Source organism: Ornithorhynchus anatinus, chromosome X3 (genome assembly GCF_004115215.2).
Source record: "Ornithorhynchus anatinus isolate Pmale09 chromosome X3, mOrnAna1.pri.v4, whole genome shotgun sequence".
Lineage (NCBI taxonomy): Eukaryota > Metazoa > Chordata > Mammalia > Monotremata > Ornithorhynchidae > Ornithorhynchus > Ornithorhynchus anatinus.
Window position 1 is genome coordinate 19,583,117 of NC_041751.1, and position 18,665 is coordinate 19,601,781.

An 18,665-nucleotide genomic window follows, 5' to 3' on the forward strand; every position below is an offset into this window, starting at 1 on the left:
AAGGCAGTGGGCTACTTGATTCTCAAACCATGGACAGTATTTACTGAGCACTTACTTTGTGCAGAGTACTGCATGAAGTGCCTGAGAGTACGTTAGAGTTAGGAGACATGATTGCTGTTCCTAAGGAACTTATGATCCATTCTCCTTGGGTGTTCTGAGTTTTTGTTTTGGGGGTTTTCTTTCCTGATTTAAAATTCAGCTAAATCTTCCCAACCAAAATTGCTTGACCAGCCTTGACCAAGTTGAAAATGTGAATGTCAACATTATGCTGGAAGCCTAAACGGCCAGGAGTCTAAATTAACCAGAATCATACTGGCGGTTCAGGAGGAAAATGGACCTGAAAGTTCCCTGAGGACAGGAAATGTGTCTACCAACTCTGTTTTATTGTACTCGCTCAAGTGCTTAGTACAGTGCTCTGAACACAGTAAGCGTTCAATAAATACAACTGACCGATTGACCAATCTTGGATCATCATCTATCTCACAGCCTAACCCTCATCCATGTCCTGGCTCTGGCCTGGAACTCCCTCCCCTCCTTATCGGACAGATGATTACTCTCCCCACCTTCAAAGCCTTATTAAAAGCACATCTCCTCCAAGAGGCCTTCCCCAACTAAGCCCTCATATCACCTACTTCATCTCCTATTTTGCATTACCCTAGCCCTTGGATCTGTGCCCTTTATTCATCCCACCCTTAGCCCCACAGCACTTACATACATATCCATAATTTACAATAATGTCTGTCTCTCCCCTCCTCTAAATGGTAAACTTCTTATGGGCAGGGAGCATGTCTACCAACTCTGTTGTACTCTCCCAAGCACTTAGTACAATGCAAAGCATCTAGTAATAATAAATAAATAATAATACAATAATAAATAATAAATGCTTAATAAATGTGATTAACTGATCTTGGCCATTCTGTTTGGACTGGTTTAGACCTCCATTTCCTGGACTGCCTGGGAGGCCCCTCTCTGTGGCTTGCTCCATTGCTAACCCCTTTCCTGAACCCCAAAATGGAAACAACCAGATGTCACCTCCACCTGCTTTTTGCTTGGAAACAAAGGTTTGATACCATTTCATTCCTGATAAGGACAGAACTAAAGGAACGAAAGAATACAACAATCCCTATTAATGTGAGATAAGTTTCAACTCAGTTCCAAGATCCTGAAATTCTTTAGTACTAACAGTTAAACTTTACCTTGACTAACACTGACATAATCCATATACTACAACCTCAAATTGAAATTTACTCTAAAGGTCAACGATTTAAAAAAAAAAAAAAAGAAACTGAAAACTCAAACTAGAACGGTTTGTCAACTTGCCAGCCGAAGTCTCAAGAGCAAATAACATAATGGTCGCTTATTCTTTAACTCGTTTTTATTTCCTTCTACTTTCCATGTTAGTCACCTGTCATGTTCACCAAAGCGTATGGCTAATAAAACACATCTAAGTGAATAGTCAAATGATTTGAATCGCATGGTCCAAAACTGATACTTGTTACCGCAGCTGTCACCGTACTTATGGAGACACAGAAACACTCAGGGTAAGGAGCATCCAAGGGACCCTGGGTCGATAAAAACTTCCCAAAATGGCCTTCAAAGGTCACTGCGCCCTGGCCTATCCAACCAACCTGCCTGCACTCATCTTCAGTTTACCCCTGCCCCAACACCTAGTTACCTGACAACTGGGCGACCTTCACTGTCCCGACACAAAGTACTGATGCAAACTCAGCAGCTCTTTGTGGAGATGTGTATCTGTGCTCTCCTCTGACTTCCCATTCAAATGGCCAAAGAAGATGAAAATCCTTGCCTCCTGAGCCACTGATTGGCACAAGGAGTTTGGAAAAGGATGCTTCTAATTCAGCTTCCTGGGTCCTGAGGTTGCCTTTTCTGGCATCCTTGATGGCAAGGGATTTTTCTGGGGCATGTGTGCGCACATGCGAGCATGTGCGTGCGCTTTGGTACTTGCTGGGAACTTACTATGTGCTGGGCACTGTATTCGTCACTGGGGTAGATACAAGTTAATCAGGTTGGACAGAGTCCATATCTCACAATAGATTCACAGTCTTAATACCCATTTTAGAGATGGCTGAGGCACTGAAAAGTTAAATGATTTGCTCAGTATCACAGAGCGGCCGAATGGTGGAACCATGATGAGAACCCAGGTCCTCTGACTCCCAGACCTCTTTCCACTAGGCCATGCTGCTTCTATAGTTACTAAAAAGCGACTGAGGTGGTTTCTTGTCCCACTCTCCAGCTAAGAGGCTCCAAGCTGCTAAATCCTGGGTGATGATGGGAAGCCCCTGGCCTACCCTCTTCTGAAGCTTCTCTAGGGGATTTGACAGAAAGCCAGACCTCTTCCTCTCTCCCGGGAGACCCCACAGTGCCTTGGAGCAGCTCAGAATCACTTCTCCTTTCAAAGTCCAGTGCGGTCATGCAGGAACTGGTGGGAGGTGAGGTTGGGGTAGAGGGAGGGTGTAAGACCAGAGGAGTTTTCCAAGACCTCCAAGCCAGAAGCTGGTCCAACTCAGAGCGACCACCTGGTGCGGGTCCAAACTGGAGCAAGTCATCTGGGCCTACTCTGCTCCACCATGAGCTCTTGGGATGGTTTCTTGGTATCTTGAAGTAAGGCTCAGGGGATACTTTCAGGTCAGCAGATAATGATGTTAGGGTAGCAAAAGCTCACCTGGCCTGTAAAAATTTAACCTGCCTCCTCCTAGAGCTAATCACCCACTGGTAAATCAGGCTTGAGACCTGAACTTGGTGGGCCAGGTGGATTGTGGGTCAGGTTTGAATGGGACTACTTAGGACTTCCTCATGCAGGGTGTGCAGAGCACTAAACTAAGCCCTTGGGAGACTACAACACAACACAGTTGATAGACATGTTCCCTGCCCACATGGAACTTGTAGTCTAGAGGGAGAGACAGACATTAAAATGAATTGTGGATATGTACATAGGTGCGGTAGGGCTGAGGACAGAGTGAATAAAGAGTACAAATCTAAGTGGAAGGGCGAGGCAGAAGGAAGAGGGTTTAGGGGAAACAAGGGCTGAGTCGGGGAAGGCCTCTCGGGGGAGATGTGATTTTAATAAGGCCTTGAAGGTGGGAAGAGCGATGGTCTGGTGTATATGGAGTGGGAGGGAGCTCCAGGCCAGAGGAAGGACATGGGTGAGGGGTCCGTGGCAAGTCCAGTGGTGTTAGAGGAGCAAAGTGAGTTCTCTGGGTTGTAGGAGGAAGTAGGCAAGTTAAGATAGGAGGGGACGAGCTGATAGAGTGCTTTAAAGCCAATGGAAAGGCCTTTCTCTTTGATGCGGTAGGAGATGGGCAACTACTGGAGGTTCTTGAGGAATGGAGAAACTAGACTGTTTTGTAGAAAAATGATCTGGGCAGCAGAGAGAACTACAGACTAGAGCAGGGAGAAACAGGAGGCAGGGAGATCAGTAAGGAGGCTGATACAATAGTCATGACGGGATATAAGTGCTTGGATAAAAATAGTAGCAGTTTGGATTAAGAAGACAAGGTGGATTTTAGTGATGTTGTAAAGATAAGAACCGACAGGATTTGGTGACACACTGATATGTGGGTTGAAAGATGAGTGGAGGATAATACCAAAGGTATGGACTTGTGAGCGAGGGAGGGTGGTGGTGCTGTCTACAGTGATAAGAAAATCAAGGGGAGGACAGGTTTTGCTTGGGAAAATGAGTTCTATTTTGGACTGTAAGCCCGTCAAACATCAGGGACTGTCTCTATCTGTTGCCGACTTGTTCATCCCAAGTGCTTAGTACAGTGCTCTGCACATAGTAAGCGCTCAATAAATACTATTGAATGAATGACATCTTAAGTTTGAGGTGTCCGTGGGACATCCAAGTAGAGATGTCCCGAAGGCAACAAAAAATATGAGACTGCCGAGGAGGAGAAAGATCGGGGCTGAAGATGTAGATTTGGGAATCATCTGTATAGAGATGGCAATTGAAGCCACAGGAGCAAATGAATTCTCCACGGGAGTGGGTGTAGGTGGAGAATAGAAGGGGTCCCAAAACTGAGCCTTGAGGGACTCCCACAGTTAGAGAGTGGGAGGCAGAGGAGGAGCCCACTAAAGAGAGAATGAGCGGCCTGAAATCACAGTGACTCTGATCACGTGAGAAGCGCCATCACAGGGAGAACTAGGTATGTGGTGACTCAGAAGTGGAATTAACAGCTCCTCCTAAGTCTTGTGGTGACACACACAAAGCCCAGGAACTGTGAACCCAGTGGTGTCTGACCAAGATGGTGTCAGCCAAGAAGTAAGGAATAGGCCCTTATGAAAGAAGCCTCAGTATTTTGGCAACTCAAGGCTAGCGATGCTTGAGCTCGCTTTCAGGGTTCATAAATGCTGGTTCATTTCCCCTCCCCAGAATAAAGTCAAACCAACTGTGCACATCTAAAATGACCCATCTCAGTCCCTTCATTTAGAAACCTCTAATTGCTGAAGGTCACAACTGGGTTTCTCCTGTGACTTAAAAGCAATCTTAAAGAAACCCATGTTTTTAGCGGGGTGGAGGCTTCTGCCTCATTGCTCAAAGGGACACTGAAATGTCCATCGGTTTGGGATCGTGGTGAATCTTTCTTTAGCTCGAGAAGCTATCCATAAAACAACTTCTATGGCTGTCATCCCGATGGAAGGAGATGGGGCAGGGACTGGGCCCTGTGAAATGGTGATTTCAGTACAGCATTTCCTCTGCAGATTTGGTTTTGGCCACCGTTTTGTACACCTTAAAAACCCATGGGAAGGGAGAAAAAGCCCCAAGAGGATCCCCCCCTCTCTCCTCTCATTCAACAGCACTTACTGTACGTTAACTATATGCAGAACACTCTACTTAGCACATTGGAGATCCCTACCCTCAAGAAGCTTACAATTTAGCAATTTGGCTACTAAAATAAATTACAGGTTGGAGGAAGCAGTAGAGTAAATGGATATAAACATAAGTACAACAGGAGATGAGACCCACTGCAATGTAAAATTTGACTTACTCTTTTGTATTCTCCTAAGTGTTTAGTACAGTGCTCTGCACAAAATAAGAGCTCAACAGATACTGTTGATTTTTCTCTAGACTGTACATCTCATTGTGGGCATGGAATGTGCCTGTTTATTGCTGTACTGTACTCTCCCAAGTGCTTGGTACAGTGCTATGCACATTGAATGAATTAATCAATCAATCAATTCCCCAGATGCTGAATTTGCAGTTGGGGAAAAGAGAGAGATTAATCATGGAAGGAGAAGGGCCTCTAAAATGGAGATAGCAGTGGCTTGCTAGATGAAGGTGGAGGGAGTCCGGAGGGCATTATTACAGAACAGGACACTTGCAAGTTGGAATGAGGGCTGAAATCAAGGAGACAAAAGAACGGACAAGGAGAAACCAGGAGAAATCACTGCAAACCGGAGCAAGCGCACTAAATACAGCCTGGCAGCAATTTCCTATTTCCAGAATATCTCATGTACTTAAGGAAGCGGTATGCTATTTATATAATAGCACCTATTCCAGCTGCTCTCCAATTCTAGCTCTACTCCAAATTGCTGAGAAAATGATTCTAGTGCACACCTTTAGGGAGACTATGCCAGCAAAGGGAAACCATTCAGAGGGATGAGCTTCTTAAAAAAAAAATCTGCGGTCTTCCCCAACTTCAACATCAGGGCCTTTATTTTTAGCTTTCCTCAGTCTGCCACTACAAGTGTAAGGTTTATTTTTTTTTTCCATACTTCTTTCCCTCTTAATATCTCCATGAATAATTTAGCTTAGCTGATAAATCCTTTTGTCTCCTTCAGCGCTCTCTGCTAAAGACAGATGAGATGCCTGGGCTAAAGCTAAAGCCAGGACTGTGTTTGACTGCTACACTGCCTGTTTCAGAGGGGCTTACCCTATCCTCCCCTTTTCAATGAGGGGAACGAAAATGGGATTGATGACAGGAGGAGATTTTGAAGGGTCAGGCTGTGAATCCTTTCAGTCATACATTCAGATTGAGCTGCTGTATCGAATCACAAAGACAAAAGGGTTTCCAAAGAAATTTCAGTAACTGCAAAAGCTGTATTCATCCAATATCAAGGGTCAAGCAATTGAAAGCGAGGGAATTCACGGCTTGTGTTGGCTAGAATCGTACTTTTGCTGCAGATAGACAAGTTGCTCTGAATAATTCCTCTCTGATTCCATTTGGCCCCTTTTAGCTCATTACTCAGCATTCCCCAGTCCTTTCCAGAAGGTCACACAGCTCCACTACTTCTCTGCTGTGTGACCTTGGGCAAGCCACTTAACCTCTCTTTGCCTCAGTACCTTTGTAAAATGGGGATGGAGACTGTGTCCTACTTCATTAGCTTGTATCTAATTCTGTTGGATTGTACTTTTCCAACCTCTTGTTACAGTGCTCTGCACAGAGTAAGTGTTCAGTAAATGTTATTGATTGATGGATTGATCTACCCCACCACTTAGTAATAATAATAATAATAATGTTGGTATTTGTTAAGCACTTACTATGTGCAGAGCACTGTTCTAAGTGCTGGGGTAGATACAGGGTAATCAGATTGTCCCACGTGAGGCTCACAGTTAATCCCCATTTTACAGATCAGGTAACTGAGGCACAGAGAAGTTAGGTGACTTGCCCACAGTCACACAGCACAGTGTCTGGCACAGAAGAAGCACTTTACAAATACCATAAACAAACAAAAAGATTAAGTAGGTTCTGGCTTTGGAGCATGACTGAAAGTGAGACAGCAACTTTACTGTGTTATTGCATCGGAGGATTGAAATGAGGCGCTGCCGGAATCCAGCTAATCCTGGGCTTGTGTTGCAGGGGTTGGGCCACCCTACTGGCTGCGTGCCCTGCTCACAAGCCAGCTAACCCTCCCAATGGGGCATGTGGGTGCCAAGGTGGCATTGACTTTTGTGTTTCCCAATCAGCCCTGAAAACACTGGCCAGGTGGACATGAGTCAGAAGCTCATGGGTTCTAATCCTCACTCTGCTACTTATCTGCTGTATGACCTTGGGCAAGTCACTTCACTTCTCTGTAAAATGGAGATTGAGACTGTGCACCCCACGTGGAACAGGGACTGTGTCCAACCCAATTTGCTTGTCTCCACCCCAATGCTTTGTACAGTGCCTGGCACATAGTAAGTACTTAACGAATACCACATATTATGATAACTATTCTATCACCTGCCAGGCCAGAGGCAGGGGCAGCCATGCCACTGTGGGCCCAGCAACCAGGATAGACTGGGCCGTGGCTGGCACAAACTTTGAGGGCAATTTATGGCAATCTTATTTCCCTGAACGACTCAGGGCAGCAGGAATGCTCAGCCTTGCTACCTCCAGACTGCTTCCAATCATGACAAAGGATACCACAAAGTAGCAACAGAATCTTGAGATTGTATTCAATCTCAAGCTCAATATTCAGCTGCCTTGCATACAATCATTCTTCTCTAACAGTACCCACAGCTTCTCTGAAGCAGGGTGCACATAAAGAAGCACAACTGTTGTTTTTGAATTGCCTAATAGTATTCTCTGCAAATCGCCTCTCAGGGTCACATCTGGAGAGTTTCCAATACTCTACACCAGTTTTGGCTATGGGAGGGAGAGTGAAGCAGAGGCCTACCCATTCCATTCCTAGCCTGGGCAGTGGCTAGCGAGTGGAAGGCAATCTGCTACAAGTCAAAACTCCCCCATGTTGGGCAGTAGCAGCACGGGAGAGAGTCGAGGGCAGAGACTCGAGTTTACTGCACGGAAGGTGGCAATGGTAAACCACTTCCGTATTTTTACCAAGAAAACTCTATGCATCCACTACCAGAACAATTGCAGGTGGAGTGTGGGGCGTTCTGGGAGAGATGTGTCCGTGGTGTCGCTATGGGTCGGAAACGACTTGGCGGCATAAGACAAGATTCTCTGCAAAATAACAGCAGTAATGCTCATCCCTTGTTATCTCCCAACCACTTTAAGATCATAACAAGGGGTCTACACAAAATACCAACAGAGAGTGAGCATGGAAACTGGGTTTTCTTTACCATTTCTTCATACAATCCTTCAGCTGTCTTGCATACAATCATTCTTCAGCCACAAGGGGTTGTGTTCTCAACACATGGGTACTCACAGCTTCTCTGAAGCAACGTGCACATACGTGACTGTTGGCTTTTGAATTGCCGATAAGCATTCTAGGCAAAATGCATAATGAATACCTATGCTATGGCACAGCTGTTATTGTACAAAATACTGATCTGGGAGGATGTTGAAAGTTACCAATCGCCCACACGTTGCAGACAATTTCAACGCAATGCAAAACTAAACTGGTTATGACCAAGTAAATAAAGTATACAAGCACTGTAGATGTCAGTACATGAAGTATTCTTGCCCTGGAAGAGCTTTTGAGGGGCAGGGGCAGGATTAAAGGTTATGAACCGTGCAATTTTCTGAAACGTCTAATAGTTTAGATTTATTCCTTCATTCTGCTGCTCTTAGGAATATTATCAAATGCTAATTTACTTTTGGGGGACACGTCACGAGATGAGAAATGATTATTTTATTGAGAGGATGTTGAAGGTTATTTCTCCCCTGATGATATTTCTCCCTTCCTCTCTGGTAAACATTTTATTTCGCTGCTCATCTGATCCTGCAGTGTCCAACCTAACTGCAGATTGACTTTTCTGATGAAGCTGGGATGGGCCAAGAAGAACTGGATTCTTAGTCTTCTGGGTACCCAGGCCGACCCCATGAAAAACAGTTCTTTCATATGAGCAGGGAATGTGCCTTCTGTTTCACTTTCACGAGTGCTCTTTTAGACTGTGAGCTTTTAGACTGTGAGCCCATTGTTGGGCAGGGATTGTCTCCATCTGTTGCTGAGTTGTACATTCCAAGCGCTTAGTACAGTGCTCAATAAATGAATGAATAAAAACCAAAACTACCATTGCTCAGCCCAAAAGTCACCAGTGTTATTCACTGCATTCCTTATATTACCGCCCTGTTTAGGGTTGGGCCAGCTTCATTATCAGCTGCAGCAATTGCCTGAGTCATTGCGCAAAGTTCGGAATGACAGCCGAAGGTCACATTCACAGTTGGGCTGAAGCAGAGAGGTAGTGTCTGGGGTAAAGAACATCTTAGTAACTCCTCTGTAAGTCCAAGTTATGTAGAGACAAAGGATGGTATGGTCCATCATCAAACAACCTTACCGGTCAAAATCAATCAGTGGTATTTATTGAGCGCTTACTTCATGCAAGCACTGTACTAAGCACTTGGGAAAGTGTAACTTCATGCAAGCACTGTACTAAGCACTTGGGAAAGTGTAATACAGTTGGCAGACATGATCCTTGCCCTCGGGGGCATACAGTCTAGGGGACTGGCAGATTTTAAAATAAAGTATAGGAAGGAGGATACAACCCAGAATTATGATATGTAAATAAGTGCTGTGGGGGTGGAATGAGTAGCTAGTGCTGTATGCCTCACTGCAAAACAAGTCTTGGACCTCCAGTTTCCCAAGATACTGACTGGACTGTGTACCTCTGAATGACAGGCAAAGGAGTCTGATCTTCCCCCAACAATCTCTAGGGTTCTCAGAGAGATGTACAAGGAAACACTTGAACTTTAAGTCACCTGAACAGAAGGCTCCAAGCAGTAGGATCGGTGTCGTCCTGGCTGGCTTATCTGGATTGAGAGATCTGGGTCTGCCATAATAATAATAATAGTGGCCTTTATTAAGCATTTACTATGTGCCAAGCACCATACTAAGCCCCAGGGTAGATAAAAGATAATCAGGACCCATATGGGGCTCACAGTCTGAGTAGAACAGGGATTTGAATCCCCATTTTGCAGGTGAAGGAACTGAGGCACAGAGAAATTAGGTGACTTGCCCAAGGTTACACAGCAGACAAGTGGCAGAGCTGGGATCAGAACCCAGGTCCTCCGACTCCCAGGCCTGTGCTCCTTCCACTAGGCCACCCTGCTTCCCCTTGCCAAGCAAGTAAAATCAATCAATCCATGCTATTTATTGAGGGCTTGCCGTGGGCAGAACACTGGAGTAAGCACTTGGGAAAGTCCAAGTTGACAGAGATGGTTGGTCAGCACTTGTTGCCCACACAGAGCTTATAATCTAGAGAGGGAGATGGACACGAATAAAATTCAAAAATGGGAAATGGCAGAGTATAAGGACCGTGGAGCTGGGGTGAATAAAGTGCTTAAGGGGAATAGAGCCAAATACAGGGGTGATGCAGAAGGGAGAGCAAATGGGGGAAAGGAGAGCTTAGTTAGGGAGGGGCCCCACAGTGAATGCATTGTGGGGTAAACAACATCATCTTAAAATCCACTCATGTCAGAGGTAATGTGGAAATTCAATGTTATTTTCTAAATCGACCCAATAAGACAGAAATTGAAATAAAATCCAGTTGCATTTTGCACCAAATTTGCCAAAAGTGATAATAAATGGTAATCAACATAGTTCATAGGGTAAAAATGACATCAGATGGCCCGTGAATTATTTTTTCTCCCATATACAAGGTACAATTTCTGTCTCACAGGACCTAATTAATGTATATTATAAAATACTAATCACTATAGGATCTTACTGTTGCTACAAAATATATCACAGTAGAATAGCTATTACTTATAAATGACAATTTATCAAATTGAATCATATCTCACAATTTCCATCCATTCTGCATCCAAGTGGCCCATGTTCGACATGCCTATTATTAAAATAGGTGGTAATATTCAAAATTCGAGATTGGCCCTCATTAGATCATCACTAGCTCACCTTCAATTATATAATCCTTTAGGCAGCTCAACATCAGCAAACCCCTGCCTCGACTCTTGTAAAAACCACGAAAGAATGCAAACACATTTTCAGAAGATTCATGGAGATTTTAGAAATGTATCTCAGAAATAGTATTGCCACAGTTTGCCTAGGAAGCATTATGCACGTTACCAATATAAAAGACCATTAACTACCTTATAGCTTAGCATACCTTGGAGAAGGTCTATGGATCAAAGAGCTAGTATTTTCTATCACTGGCACCAAACCCTCAATTACATGACTTTAGAGAATACAAAGGAAGAAATGTGACTAATTTAGGTTACAAAGACGAGAAATCAACTCTAGGAATAAAAGGCGATGGTGCATAAGATACCCGAAAATTTGACAACACAAGTCTGACTGAGACCAAAGCATGGGAGGAACCCTTCCCTTGTTTCCTTTGAGGAGAAACTTGAGCTGTGTCATTTCACTAACTGTCTTTTCGGGCCTCCTTTCATTCACAGGATTTTACAGGCCTCAGAAAAGCGACTCCCCTTAGGCAGGGTGTGGAGCACAAAACTCACCCTGTCTCCGGTGAGCAGATGAGTAAATGGAGGTTTTGTTTACATTTAACTTCAAGATTAATCCTGGCTCCACCACTTGTCTGCTTTGTGACCTTGGACAAGTCACTTCACTGTGCCTCAGTTACCTCATCTGTAACATAGGGATTAAGACTGGGAGCCCCATGTGGGACATGGACTGTGTCCAACCTGATCAAATCGTATCCACACCAGCACTTAGTACAGTGCCTGGCATATAATAAGTGCTTAACGAATAATACCAAAAAAAAAAAAAGAAGAAAAAGATATCAAAGAGGTTCAGTATTCCAACTCTAAATGTGATCATCTCCTTAATGAAAGCCTAGGAAAATATTAATTTAGCTTAAAAATTAAAGAAAAAAATTGGGAACTGAAAACCTGGTTTCCGGGTAAAGTAATCAAAGTTGCCCTATCCTGTTAGGCACAAGCATCACTGTGACCTTGGGAAAGTCACTTCACTGTGCCTCAGTTACCTCACCTGTAAAATGAGGATTAAGACTGTGAGCCTCATGTGGGACATGGCCTGTGTCCAACCTGTCTTGTATCTACCTCAGCACTTAGTACTTAGCCTCACCATTTTAAAAAAAAGTCCTTTGGTAGCCACCACTCTCGTTCTGCGCAGGGAATGTATTTACCTGTTACATTGTAATCTCCCAAGCACATAGTACAGTGCTCTGCACACAGTAAGCGCTCAATAAATATGATCAGTTGATTGATGGATTGCTGCCATTAACAGTCAGTCCCATCATCAGGCGGAAGACTGATATCTGAGTTCAGAGACATCATTTGTAATGGGTTTAAACACAGTAGCACTCAATTGATGTTCGGGGAAAGGGGACTTGAGAAGCAGGAAAGACAGATGTGTAAAAGCAAAAATATCCTATCTCTAGAGGCTACTGTTGCCCATTCAGTGTTCAAAAGGCTACTAAAAGGAACCAGAACACTATATAAGCCTTAGTGCAATACTGAAGAGTTCTCAGATTCAAAGGTACCCTTATATTGTAAGCTCATTGTGGGCTGAGAATATGTCTATTGTACTCCCCAAGCGCTTAATACAGTACTCTGCATACAGTAAGCACTCAATAAATACAATTGATTGATTGATAGTAAGCTCTTACTATGTGCCAACCACGTACTAAGCACTGGGGTAGGTTCAGATAAATCAGGTTGGACATAATCCCTGTCCTACAAGGGGTTCCTAGCCTAAGTAGTGGGGGAGAACAGGCATTGAATCCCCATTTTACAGATGAGGCAACTGAGGCCCAGAGAGGTTAAGTGACTTGTCCAAGGTCACAGAGAGGCAGGCGGCAGATCCGGAATTGGGATGCAAGTCCTCTGACTCCCATGCCTGTGCTCTTCTCTTCTAGACCCCACACCTTGGGAAACTTTATCCATGAGGATGGTGTTGTATGCCAGCTTTCTGGTGGCTGGCATGCTGGCACTACCCTTCCACCTCATCCGCAGGGAGTCCAGGAACCCCAGAGAGAAGGGTTGAACCCATATAAAGGCTGTCCATCAAGGCCCCACAAATGTTCTGTATTTTAGGCCTGAAAAACACGTCAGTCCCTCCACTTTCCTTTGCCAGAGTAGAGACAAAGGGTGGTATGGACTCCGTTGGGTCTGGTAGATGGGTAACCTTAGCCTTCCAGGTTTTCCACCCCACCTGGAGAACAGGATTTGCTTTGTCCCAGTAGGGTGCCCTCAGTCCACCCCAGCACATGGGGAAGCTCTGGAGAGCTCAGAGCCTCACAGGAGAGGGTAGAGTTTGGCTTCCTGATGAAAGGCTGGGGGTGGGGAAGCGCAAAGGGAATCAGCCAAGGCCAAGGATTGACAAGGGTGAAAGAAGAAAAGGAGGGGATGATACAGGAGAAATTCAATGGCTAAGATACCAAGAAAAACAGGGGTCATGGCACAGGTAAAAGCAAATAAGAAAGAAGAAAACCAAAAAAGGATGAGAAAAGTAATATGAAGAAAAATAAGGACTTGGGAAAAACGTGGCCTGGAAAAGGCAAGAGTGAATGTGTGGGAAAGCGAATGTCAACATTAGAAGATAATGGGGGAACAGACAGGAGTCTAGATGGTTGGGCTTTTCCAGAACATCAGAGTCATTTGTTACGCTCACATTAATTTGGAATCTGACTCTCTCCACTTTGACTAGATGTAGCTTATTGCTCCATCCTCTGTCTCCAAGAAGGCAATCTGAAACCTTCATAGTGTCTCCCTCTATTGAATATTCAAGGCTGGCTTTAGAAATGAGAGAGTAAGCAGATCTGAAATTGGCCACCTTCCAGTTCATCATCTTGCCCTGAATGTGTACAACAGAGAACTGCTGGTACCATCTTCTCTGTGAGGTCAGAAAGAGAAAACTGATGAAACAGTCTGCCAAGCATCCCTATAGGCAGGGAAATTGTCCCCCTAGAGAATGCACTTTTTTTGCTCAGTTTCACCCTGTTTATGAGGTTTTTGACTTCCCTGAAGATGCTGAATTATAAATTATAATGGCATACCACCTTTCTACAGTCTCAAAAATTTGTGAACTAAAGTCATTAGGCAGCATCTTCTGCATTTCATCCTTTGGTGTGTGAAAGCCACTTTCACCATCTTGACAAACTGCTTAGCTTTTGATTGAACAATGACCCAGCAGATTTTATTAAACAGTCTTTGCCACTCAGATTTAGCAATATAGGGGCTCACTTTCTATTTTCCCTTTCTCTCACTCTTTCCTAATGTTTTCATACTCTGTTGACCTTCTCCAGCCCGATACTGCCTATCCTTCGGCCCTGTTTAATTTTTGCATTTGCTTGTGCCTCTACCCCTGCCTGCATCAATACCCCTTTTCTGGGTGTAAAGGTGCCCATCTTTTCCATGAGCCGCTGCAGACAAATACAAACACCAACACCCTCATGCCTACACAGATTCGCTGGGTTATGGGGTGAGCACGCATGGGGAGGGAGAGGTATTTGTTTGAGAGAATGTGTCATTTAGGGCTGTTTGGGAAATGGGTGGATGTTCGTGGAATAGAGGGGAAGGTAAAGGTGGGTGTAGAGGGGAATACTTAATAATAGTGAATAAGGTATTTGTTTAAGTGCTTACTATGGGTCAGGCAGTGTAGTAAATGCTGGGGTAGATAAGTTAATAAGCTCAGACACAGTCCCTGTTTTACATGGAGTTTGAAGCCTATGTAGAAGGGGAAACAGCATGAGCTAGTGGAAAGGGTTCAGGCTTGAGAACCAGCAGACCTGGGTTCTAATGCGGGCTCCACCACTTGCCTGCTGTGTGACTGGGGGCAAGTCACTTAACTTCTCTAGGCCTCAGTTTCCTCATCTGGAAAGTAGAGGTTTAATACCTGTTCTCCATTCCACTTAAGACGTTTAGCCTCATGTGGGACAGGGACTGTGTCCAACCTGATTACCTTGTATCTATCCCAGTGCTTGACACTTAGTAAGCACTTAATACCATCATCATTATCATCATTATCATGTCTACATATGAGGAAACACAGAAGTTAAAGTTGACTTCACATATGTTTGTGTTTCCGATGTGATGAATCCAAGGTCCCTGAAGCGGAAACTATGTCTTCTTTTTCCTTTCCAACCCTTTCTCAGCACAGTATCCTGAACACACTGGGACTCAACTGCAGTTGGTCGTGGGCTGACTCGGTCCAGCAGAGGGGTCTAGAAATAGTCTCTAAGACATACTTCCGTAAGGAAGGGTTCCAGTGCTAGAGCCCAACCACTAACTTGGAATTCAGACAGCCACTTACAAAGAAATCCATTTCCTGCTCAGAGTAAGGCAGCAATCCTGTACATTCATAACTGCCTCCTCCTGCTCAAGAAGGCTGGGAGTCAGTCATTCACTCATTTGTATTTATTGAGTGCTTACTATGTGCAGAGCACTGTACTAAGCACTTGGGAGAGTACAATACAATAATAAACAGACACATTCCCTGCCCACAACAAGCTCTCCAGTCTAGAAGGAGGGAGGGGAATCTTCCTAAGGCGATGTTGGCCCCTCCAAATGACCACAACTCACTCTCAATCCAGGAACTGTTTGTTCCTCTCTTCTGGGGAAAGGGGGTCTCTTACAGTCTAAGTTACGCAAAAAGACTTTGAGTGGAAAATTCTTCCCAAAGGATACAGTACAGATTTATCCCACCCTACAGGTTATTTCAATCAGTCATATTTATTGAGAGCTTACTATGTGCAGGACACTATACTAGGTACTTGGGAGAGTATGACAGAACAATATGACAGACACATTCCCTTTCTATAAAGAACTTACAGTCTAGGGGGGTTATTTCCAAAACCCCTTCAGGGGAAACACAAGACCACTCCTTCCTTTAAAAAGCCAGCATTCTCCCACTTCTTTTTTATACCTGAGAGCTAAGGATTTCTCTTTTTCCACAAGCCAGAACAAAACTTAAAAATCTTACCTACCTTGGAGACTCCTTCATTGCATGGGAAAGCTTGTAGTCTGCAGCCTGCACCCATTTGCTCCAAGCTGGATCACATGATGAAATCCTGGGACTCCTAATTAGCTCCCCGGTGGGACTCTCTTACCCAAATCCCTGAGGTGGCAATATTAAAACTGACAAGGAGGCATTATCAACCCTACCTGGTGATCCATAACCTTTTCCTTGAGGGCATGAGTTGCATCAATCAATCCACTGTATTTATTGAGTGCTTACTGTGTGTAATACACTGTACTAAGGGCTTAGGAATGCACAGTACAAAGAGTTCCCTGCCCACATGAAGCTTACAGCCTAGGGTTTTCAGTCTCCAGTTAAACTAAAATGACCCCAACTTCACCCATGAAATGCTCTGCATGCTGTGGGCATCTAATAGATTGAACAAAGTTAACGATTGTGTAGCTGAAATCTTGAGAGAGAATACAAGCCAACAGGAAAAGAGCACCCAAAGACTTAAATCCTGCAAATTGGCACAGAAAAACAGTTGACAAAATGAACACCTGCTTGAATTCTTAATTTCCAGACCCACAACACTAATTCAGAGCAGTGCAATTCAAACATTGGCCCCTTCTGATTTTCAAATGGGGAAAAAGGTAACAAATCCTGTCAGTGTCAAGATAAACCTCAGTCAGCAAAATTTCCCGAGTTGCATATGCAAATATGAGGTAACGTCATCTCCTAAAAACAGCTGTGCCTAATCCAAAATTTGAAATCCTTTCAACCAGACAGAAAAATTATGCAGCAGCAAAGCTTGGACAAAGGAAGATTGCAGATGCAGGAAGAATCTGCTAGGTTTGTCAGAGTAAGTGAAAAAAAAAAGCATGATGTAATGAGCATAATTTTAATTTCTTCCTCTAGAGTGACTTTCCAGTAACTAAAACCCTGAAAAAAGCATTGCTCCACCCCTCCTTCCCTCAGCCCCTGACCAAGTAAACCAAAGTGAAATCTTTCATTAAGCCATATAAAGCAGCGATACAGACTAAAGGGCTGCAAAGGGTTGGGACTTAGAGTACAACAAACAGTATGTGTATGTCACTGATACTATTCTGTTTGATGATGTCTAGTCACAGAGCCTTCTACCACATTCAACAGTCCCTGGTACTTGATTTCTGATTGCGATTGTGTTGGGAAGCAGCGTGGCTTAGTGGAGAGAGACAGGGCCTGGGAGGCAGAAGAACCTGGGTTTTAACCCTAGCTCGGTCACAAATCTGCTATGTGAGCTTGGGCAAGCCACTTCACTTCTCTGGGTCTCAATTATCTCATCTGTAAAACTGGTATATTCACACGGCCTACTAAGAAAGTTGGGTTTTCGTCGCATTAAAAAAAACATAACAGGCCTCTTTTTATCAGGACTTTATTGTCTCAGGGCATGTTTTATCAACTAATTTATTATCAGTTAGCAGTTTGATACTCACCCTAGCCCTACAGTGCCCTTATACTTTACTACTTCCACTACTCATAATCTATTTTAATGTCTGCCTCCCCTTATAGTCTGTAAGCTCCTGTGGGCAGGGATCATATCTATCGGCTCTCCCAAGCGCTTAGTAGAGTGCTCTGCACACAGTAAGTGCTCAGGAAACACCACTGACTGGTAAATGAGCAAGAATAGAGTTTTGGGAGAGTTACTGATGGAATCGCTAATTGTACTGCAGATATTAATCTCACTGCTCAGCCTTAAAAAAGGGTTGAGGAAACATCATATTGATTATGTCTCTAATTTGGCTCTCGCAGTTTCAGAATTTATGACCGTTCAGACCAGTGCTTTCTCCCTGTGTTTTTTCCCTTGCAAATTTATACAAACTTACAAGGATCTCTCTTTTGCAGACTAAATGTGTGACAATGTTACCTGAGAGGTAACCTTACATTGTTCAGACCAATATAGTTCATCTGCAAAATGCTACATGACGCTGCAAATGCTAAGGATGTGGTATGGTTACAAATGGTTGAAGCAGTTTAAATTTGCTTCTCTATTAAAATTCACCTGCCTGAAATAGGCTAGAAAAGCAGTGTGGCTTAATGGACAGATCAATGGCCTGGCAGGGAGTCAGAGGTCTCCGGTTCAGGTCCCAGGTTCTAATCCTGGCTCTGCCATTGCCTGCTGTGTGACCTTGGACAAGTCACTGCACTTGCTTATGCCTCCAGTTTCCTCTTCTGTAAAATGATCAGGGACTGTCTGACCTGATTAACTTGTATCTACCCCAGTACTTGGCATACAGTAAGCACTTACCAAATATCATTATTATCATTATTACTACTAGACCCTGGTGGCAGGGAGTAGATTTGATATTTATTGCCATTGTTCTTGTCTGTCTGTCTCCCCCAATTAGACTGTAAGCCCGTCAAAGGGCAGGGACTGTATCTGTTGCCGACTTGTTCATTCCAAGCGCTTAGTACAGTGCTCTGCACATAGTAAGCGCTCAATAAATACTATTGAATGAATGAATATTCTACAGGCTGTTTCCAAATCCTCTGTACACTTAAAGAAAAGACAGCAATGTAGCATTATTACTTACAGGAACAAAACTTGGGAGGAAGAGGAGGGTGAGAGAAAGATGGGAGCTTGATGTTACGTAAAACAGCCAACAAAGCCTCAGAGAAGCAGCGTTGACCTACCCACTCTGTTGTACTGTTCTCTCCCCGGTGTTTATACAGTGCTCTGCCCCCAGTAATTGCAATGGAATGATCTCCAAGATCTTAATTCTGTAGGTTGTAGAGTCCCAGTTACTCCTAGTGCCCATGGATCCCATTTGATTGATTGAAGGAATTGATTTACCTGCAGCGATGGGATGAAATATCAGGATTGGGTGTACCTACAGAAGGGCAAGTTTTATCAAACAGTGCGGGTCATAATCTCAAAGAGG

General features: G+C 44.0%; 1 protein-coding gene and 1 non-coding gene across 2 annotated transcripts in view; one reads left to right on the forward strand and one right to left on the reverse strand.

Moving 5' to 3' along the window:
* SLC22A23 (solute carrier family 22 member 23) overlaps window positions 1-18,665 on the reverse strand; it is a 134,202-nt gene that overhangs the window by 63,407 nt on the left and 52,130 nt on the right. The window lies entirely within an intron of this gene.
* LOC114807741 lies at window positions 7,535-7,674 on the forward strand. Its single transcript, XR_003755816.1, has one exon. It is a non-coding gene; the product is annotated as a small nucleolar RNA SNORA7 (small nucleolar RNA).